This window comes from Penaeus chinensis, chromosome 10, assembly GCF_019202785.1.
Source record: "Penaeus chinensis breed Huanghai No. 1 chromosome 10, ASM1920278v2, whole genome shotgun sequence".
Taxonomy (NCBI): domain Eukaryota; kingdom Metazoa; phylum Arthropoda; class Malacostraca; order Decapoda; family Penaeidae; genus Penaeus; species Penaeus chinensis.
Genome location: NC_061828.1, coordinates 10595222 through 10603841, shown reverse-complemented (window position 1 = coordinate 10603841; position 8620 = coordinate 10595222).

Genomic DNA, 8620 nt, shown 5'->3' with positions numbered 1-8620 from the left:
GGGAGGGAGGGAGAGAGGGAGAAAGGGAGAGAGGGAGGGAGGGAGGGAGGGAGGGAGGGAGGGAGGGAGGGAGGGAGGGGGAGGGAGAGGGAGAGGGAGAGGGAGAGGGAGAGGGAGAGAGAGAGAGAGAGAGAGAGAGAGAGAGAGAGAGAGAGAGAGAGAGAGAGAGAGAGAGCCCTGATCCTTTTCTCCCTTTCCCTCCACCTCCACCAACTGCCCTCCCCCCTCCCACACCACATCCACATTTTCCCCCGCCCCTTCTCCTCAAAGAAGCGATCCCGAATGCAATGTGCACAGCAATTGCACAAAGGGCATATTTCACTTTCAGTAGGCTAAATACCACAAGGGGGAGGGGGAGGGGAAGGGGAGGAGAAGAGATCAGAGGGGTAAGGGGGAGGGAAAAGGGAGAGAAGGGGAGGGAAAAGGGAGAGAAGGGGAGGGGAAAGGCGAAGGAGAGGGGAGGGGAAAGGGGAGAGAAGAGGAGGGAAAAGGGGGAAAGGAGGGGAGGGAAAAGGGGAGGAGAGATTACTGCCAGCTCCCTCCCTCCCTCCCTCCCTCCCTCCCCACTTTGACTCCGGCCCTTTATAGTTCTATTTTCATTGCAACAACCGGAGGACAAAGGTGGCGCCGGTACCCCTAACAACGGCAATGCAATGCAACACAACTCTGACAAGATTTATACAGGAAAAAAATAAACTGTGACACCGCTGAACTTACAAACAACTCTATTAGAAGCGATCGACAATTGACCAAACGAGACACAACAGCAACAACAACAAAATCGTCGAAACCAACAAAACAATAACCAGCCAACTTGTCCCGCAACGAAAGCAACAAAAACAACAAGGAATTACCCACCAGCGTACCTTGCAACAACCAACAGTGCCAACAACAACAACAACAAAAAAAAATACAGCAATAATAATAATAATAATAAGAGAGGAGGAGGAGGCGCTGCAGATACCTCCCCATTAAAGCCAGTACTCGCAATGCCTACTGAATCCCCCTTCCCCCTTCCCCCTTCCCCCTTCCCCCTTCCCCCTTCCCCCTTCCCCCCTCCCCCCTAACCCTTCCGACTTCCCCCTTATCCCTTTGCCCCTGTCTTCCCCGTCTCGCCTTCCCCCTTCCGCCTTCCCCCTTATCCCTCTCCTCCCGTCTCCCCCGTCTCCCCTTGCCCCCTTCCCCCTTCCCCCTCCTTCTGCCCCCGTCTCCCCCGTCTCCCCTTGCCCCCTTCCCCCTCCCCCCTCCTTCTGCCCCCGTCTCCCCCGTCTCCCCTTGCCCCCTTCCCCAACCCCCGAGCCTCCGCAGAGTGAGAGAAAAAGGTTTGAATCGCTTCATCCACCGTCTTTAAGACTTCAAGGAGAGGGAGGAGCTTGAGGGGAGGGGTGGGGGAGGAAGGGAGAGAGGTGGGGGAAGGGAGAGAGGTGGGGGGGAGGGAGAGAGGTGGGGGGAAGGGAAAGGGGTGGGGAGGTAGGGAGAGAGGTGGGGAGAGAGGTAGAAATAGAGGAAAGAGGGGAGAGTGGGAGAGAGGTGAGGGGTGAGGAGGAGGGGAGAGAGGTCGGGAAAAGGAAAAACTGGTTGAGAGGAGGGGAGAGAGGCAGAGAAGAGGGGAGAGATGGGGAGGGATAGGAGGAGAGGAGAGAATGAGACAAAGAAAGAAGGTAGGAATGGGAGAGGGGAGAAAGGGAAGGAGGGGAAGAGGAGAAAGAGAGGAGAGGAGAGGACTTGAAAAGAGGGGAAGGGAGGGAAGGCAACGTGAAGAACGGAGGGGAAAGAAGGACAGAAAAATAGATGGAGGAGACGAACACATGAGAAAGGAGGAAGAAAGAGAAATAACAAGTTAAGCAGGGAGGAAGCCGGAGAGAAAGAGAAGAAAAACGGTAAACAAAGAACAAAGACAGAGAAATCAAAAGAAAAAAAACAAGAAAGAAAAAGACGGAGAAAGGAGACACAAGAGAACGAGAATAAAGCAAGAATAAGAAACGGAAAGAGAGAGAGAGAGAGAGAGAGAGAGAAGGGAAAAGGGGACGAAGAAGAAAGCCGACCTGGTGCCTCGCTCTAATTGGGCCAAAATCGAAGCCACGCAGCAGTGAGCGGGCAGGGCGGACGAGGGGGGGGGGGGGATACCTGCTGCCGGCGCCTTTAGGTGAGGGTCGGAGCGTCCAGGTCGCCTGATTAACCTGCTTCGCCCTTCCTGCTGGATTGCGAGGACGGACTTGCTACGGAGTCTGCTGGATTATGAAAACAGACCTGCGACTGCTTCTGCCGGGCTGCAATTCGACGTGTAATTTGCGTCTGCAATATTGTGAAAACGGGAATAGCAATTGCTTCTGTTGAACCGCGGAAAAGAGACTTGCAATTGCTCGAGTTGCAATAAGACGTGCCACTGCGTCTGCAGGATTGCGAAAACAGACTCCCACAAAGGCTTCTGACGAATTGTGAGAGCAGACTGACGGGCGGTCGCGCCGGACTATAATTAAACTCGAAATTGCTCTGCTGAACTGCGGGAAAGATCTGCTGCGTTGCAATGGGACGTGCAATGCCGTCTACAGGACAGTAAAAACGAGACATAAAACTGGAACTACTGAGTCGCGCGAACGGCATTGCAATGACTCCTGTTGGGGTTGTGAGAACAGACAGATGGATTGCAAGGACAAGACTACACTGGATTCTCGGAGCGGAGGAAGAGAACAGAAGGATAATGAAGGAAGGGGGAAGAAGAGGCGAAAAGAAAATCCCTATCCCTCTTCAGAATAATAATGATAACAATGATGATGATGATGATGATGATGATGATGATGATGATGATGATGATGATGATGATGATGATGATGATGATGATGATGATAATAATAATGGAAATAATAATAATGATGATGATGATGATGATGGTAATAATAATATAATAATATTAATAACAATGATGATGATGATGATGATGATGATGATGATGATGATGATGATGATGATGATGATGATGATGATGATGATGACGATGATGATGATGACGATGATGACGATGATGATGATGATGATGATGATGATGATGATGATGATGATGATGATGATGATGATGATGATGATAACAACAACAAGAACAACATCAACAACAACAACAACAATAATAATAAAAATAAATAATAATAATAATAATAATAATAATAATAATAATAATAAAAACAAACAATAATGAAAATAACAATAAACAACAACAACAACAATAATAATAATAATAATAATAATAACAATAATAACAACAACAACAAATAAATAACAACAACATAAATAAGAACAAAAGAAAAACCACCCATCCAAAGAAGAAAAAAAACAAACAAAAGAAAAAAAAAAGGAAAATCACAATAATCACTTGAAAAAAAGAAAAAAAGGAAAAAAAAAAAAAAAAAAAAAAAAGAAACGGGCTACTCATTACATCTTTAATTACTTGTAAAATCTGACCCACTTCCCTAACTAGGCCCTTGAACGCAGGGTCAGCAACAAGTTGGAGGACGAGATATGACAAAGTTCATGACCCAGAGAAAGAAAGGGGAAGGGAGCGATGGGGAGGAGGGGGGGGGGTGAGAGGAGAGAGGGGAGGGATAGTGGAGGTAATGAATGGGGGGGGGGGGGAGTGAGAGAAGAGATGGGGTGATGGCTAAAGGGAGAGGGGACGGTGAGGAGAGGAGAGGATAGGAGAGGAGAGGAGAGGAGAGGGGGAAAGGTGAGGAGAGGAGAGGGGAGGGGAGGGAAGGGGTTACTGGGTGGGTAAAGAGAGAGAGAGGCATTAGGGGGGGAAAAAAAGGATGAAAAGACATGGGGTGAAGGGGAGAGACAAGAGGGGAAAGAGGAGGGGGGGGGGAGTAAAGGGTAAGGAGGGAGGGGAAGGGAGGGAGCTGGGGATGACATTCCCCTCGTGAGCGGAGATCAATATTCCAAGAGGGGAAAGAGTGACTTCCCACGACTATCTCCCTCTTTCCCTCTGCAGAAATATGACGGCAAAATAGGAATACTTCAAGATTAAAAAAAATAGTAAATAGATTAAATAAGTGAATAAGTAAACAAATAGATAAAACTCAAGAAGGCGAGTATATGGTTTTAATGATGATAACGGTAATGGCAATAGTTATAGTAGAAGCAGCAATAGTAGTAGTAGTGATAGCAGTAGTGGTAGTGGTGGTGATTGAGTTGTCGTGGTAGTTATAGTAATAATAATAGTAATAATAATAATAATAATAATAATAATAATAATAATAATGATAATAATAATAATAGTATTAATAATAATAATAATAATAATAATAATAATAATAATAATAATAATAATGATGATGATAATAATAATAATAACAATAACAGTAACAATAATGATAGTAATAATAATTATTATTATTATGATTATTATGATTATTATTATAATTATAACAAAAATAATAATATAAGAAAAATAATAATATTTAATGATAACATCTCATAATAACAATAATAATGATGATGATGATGATAATAATATTATCAATAATAATAATAAAAGTAATAATAGTAATAGTAATAATAATAATAATAATAATAATAATAATAATAATAATAATAATTACAAAAATAATAATAATAACAGTACTACTACTAATAATAATAATATAATGAAAATAATAACAATAACATGAAAAACAATAATAATAATAATAACAATAGCATCAATAACAACAACAACAATAATAATAATAATAATAATAATAATAATAATAATAATAATAACAATAATAACAATAACAATAATAATAATAATGATAATAATGATAATAATAACAACAACAACAAAAACAATAATAAGAAAAACTCAAAAACAATGTCAAACGGCATTAAAAAAAAGCACATCAACCTCCCAACGAAAGAGTCAGCCCTTCAAACGAGAGGAAAAACAGCAACGAACTCCGAGGGGGAACTTCTGCGGCAGAGGTTGCGATGGAGGAGGAGGAGGGGAGGAGGAGGAGGAGAGGAGGAGGAGGAGGAGGAGGAGGAGGAGGAGGAGGAGGGGTGGGGTTGGGGGAAAAGGGGAAGGAGAGGAGGAGGAGGAGAAGGGGAGGGAAAAGAGGGTGGGGGAGGAAGGAGAGGTGAAAGAGGGGAAGTGAGGAAGGAGGAAGAAGTAGAAGAAAAAGAAGAAGAAAAACGAAGAAAGATGGGGGGAAATCTCCCTCTCCCTTCCCCCCTTCTTCCCTCTTCTTTTCTACCTCAAGTCCCCCCTCCTCCCACCTCCTTTCCCCTCCCCCAGTTCCCTCCCCTCTCCCAGCTCCCTCCCCTCCTCCCCTCCCCCTCACCCACCCCCGCCCTCACACCGCTGCCAGATCAATGGCTGAAGACGCGGACTCACGCTACTCTCACTCGCTAGACTTTCGTTGCGCTGACCAGCACTCGGGACTCTGGTGGGGGGGGGGGGGGAAGGGGACAGGTAGGGAGGGGGGGAAGGGAAGTGTATGGGAGAGAGGGGAGTGGGAGGGGGAGGGGGAGGGAACGGGTAGGGAAGGGGTGAAGGGAAGTGTTTGGGAGATGGGAGGGGGGGGGTAATCAGAGGGAGGGTTGAAGGGACATGTATGGGGGAGGGGGAGGGTGTGTAGAGTACAGGTATAGGGAGTTGGGGAGAGGAGGTGTGGGGGGGCCATGTGCGTGTATGGGAGTGGAGGGAGGGAGAGAGACCCCCCGGAGTGGTAGGAGAAGAGGGGGGGGGGGGATGTAGGCCGTGTATGGGAATGAGAGATCATGAAACAGAGAAGGTGGGGGGAGGGGGGAGGGAACCAAGAGAGAGGGGTGGGTAGGAGGAAGGAGGGGTGAGGGGCGGGGTTTGGGAAAAAAGGGAGGGGGAAGGGGGCGTGCATGGATAAGGGGGGAGGGGGACGGAGGAATATTGCACACATACGTAAAATCGGAGAATGTCAGAGTGGGGGAGGGCGGTAAGTCCCGGGAAAGGGGGGGAGATGGGGGGGGAGGGCGTGGGAGAAAAATAATCTTACAAAATTCGGTCATATGTTAACTGAACTATAAAATATAAACACCACGCCGAAGTCTGAATAATTGCAAAGCGCAACCCTGTCCACACGAACACTCCGTTGCAAATCCTTCCGAAGTTCCAGTACGTATGAGCACCAGATAATAATAAAAATCACAATAAACGTGATAACAATATATTCAATGATGATAATTAAGTACAATAGCAATAATAATAATAATAATAATAAAAACATCTGATGATGAAATACGGATGCGGATCATATTAGAGAGAGAGAGAGAAAACGAGAGAGAGAGAGAGAGAGAGAGAGGAGAGAGAGAGAGGAGAGAGAGAGAGAGAGAGAGAGATAGATGAGGAGAGAAGAGAGGAGAGGAGAGCAGAGACAGAGACAGAGAGACAGAGGAAAAGGAGACAGAGAGAGAAGAGAAGAGAGAGGAGAGTGAGAGAGAGAAGAAGAGAGAAAGAGAGAGAGAGAGAGAGAGGAGAGAGAGAGAAACGAGAGAGAGAGAGAGAGGAGGAAGAGAGAGAGAGAGAGAGGGGAGGATGTAGAGAGAGAGAGAGAGGAGATGAGAGAAGAGATGAGAGAGAGAGGAGAGAGAGAGAGAGAGAGAGAGAGAGAGAGAGAAAGAGAAAGAGAAAGAGAGAGAGAGAGACCGACAACCGAACCAGAGAGCGAATGAGAGAAAGAGCATGCATGCGAGCGAGAGAAGGCGAAAGGGTGAGCGAGCGAGCGAAAGACAGAAAGAGAAAGAGCGAGCATGAGATACAGAGCGAGGACGAGAGGGAACGAGGGAGGGCTGGTGGCGATGCTCCCAACAAGACAGGATGGCGATCAATATTTGCAACACGGACCCCCTGCAATTGCATGTGGCTGCTGGACTGCCGCGGCTCAATGTGGCTATGATGTGAGGGGAAAAGGGCAGTACTTGGGACATACTGTCGTGGCGAAGAAAATAGACGAATGAGAAGAAGGGGGGAAGGAGGAGGAGGAGGAGGAGGAGGAGGAGGAGGACCAGGAAGGATGAAGGAGGAGGACAGGAGGGGGGAAAAGAGGAGGAGAAGGAAGATTGGAGGAGAAAAAGTTCAGAGAGAGAGGAGAGAGGAGAGGAGAGAGAGTGAGAAAGGAGACGATGAGGAGAGAGGAGAGAGAGGAGAGGAGGGGGAGGAGAGAGAGAGAGAGAGAGAGAAATTCCATGTCATAAATTCATAATACCTCTAAATATTCAATGGTACACAAAGAGACACACACTGTCTGCAATAACACCCAACTGATCGCATAACACATAACAATAACACACAGTCCATAATCAACGAACTGCCATAACAGAATAACAAAATGGCAAACGCACACACGCACCAACCCGCATAGCAACAAACGTAGAATGGCAAAATATCTACCACGTGACCAGATTTTTTTTTTTATTGCAATTTAAAGGACGGCGACCTCATTTATACTGATCTAATAGACATTTAGTCAGGGCATACGTGGCAGTTTTTTCGTCCCGATATGGGCATATTTATAGCTTGCAATATCCTTTAATATCACACTGCTGATGTCCTATTAAAGGTAATTCATTTTCAGTTGAAAATAAATTCCACAGAAGTTCTAATAACAGCTTTTTTTTGTTTTTTGTTTTTTGTTTTTAACTTTTATTCATCTATCTTTTTTTCCCTGGTATTCAATTTTTAAAGAGATTAGTGTTTTATGTTTTCCACTTTGTGCACACGGGAAGGGAGAAGAGGGGGGGAGGGGAGCCGCATCTGTAGCGCAGAAAACACTCATGGAATCCGACATGAAAATAAAGTTGCACACTTCATCCCACACCTCGCTTTTATTTGATTTCTCTTGCGTTCCTTCTACGCCCTGCATTCTATGTCACCTTCCACACACACAAGAGGACAGCTATATACAAGCTATATTATATAGTATATATATATATGTGTGTGGTGTGTGTGTGTGTGGTGTGTGTGTGTGTGTCTGGTTGTGGGTGTGTGTGTGGGTGTTATGGCATTAGACAATGTGTGTACATGCTTATACCACACACGTACAAACAAACAAACAATACACCTCTCTCTCTATCTCTCTTCTCTCTCTCGCTCTCTCTCTTTCTCTCTCTCTCTCTCTCCTCTCTCTTCTCTCTCTTTCTCTCTTTCTCTCTCTCTCGTCTCTCCTCGCTCTCTCTCTCTCTTCTCTCTCTCTATCTATCATCTCTACTATCTATCTATCTCTCTATCGCTCTATATCTAACTATCTAACTATCTAATATCGAACTTATCTAACTATCTATCTTTCTATCTACCACCTACCTACCTTCCCTAAACTACCTATACTACCTACCTACCTATCTTTCTATCTATCTACCCTATTACCTTCCTATTATCTATCTATCTATCTTATCTATCTATTCTATCTATCTATCTTACCTACCTACCTACATACCTACCTACTACTACCTACCTACCTACCTATCTATCTATCTATCTATCTATCTATCTATCTACCTACCTACCTATCTATCTATCCATCCATCTATCTCCCTTCCTCTCACTCTTTTTATCTCCCTTCCCCCCTCCTTTCCCCATCTCTGTCCCCGCTGACGACACACCTGAGACGTCACGAGT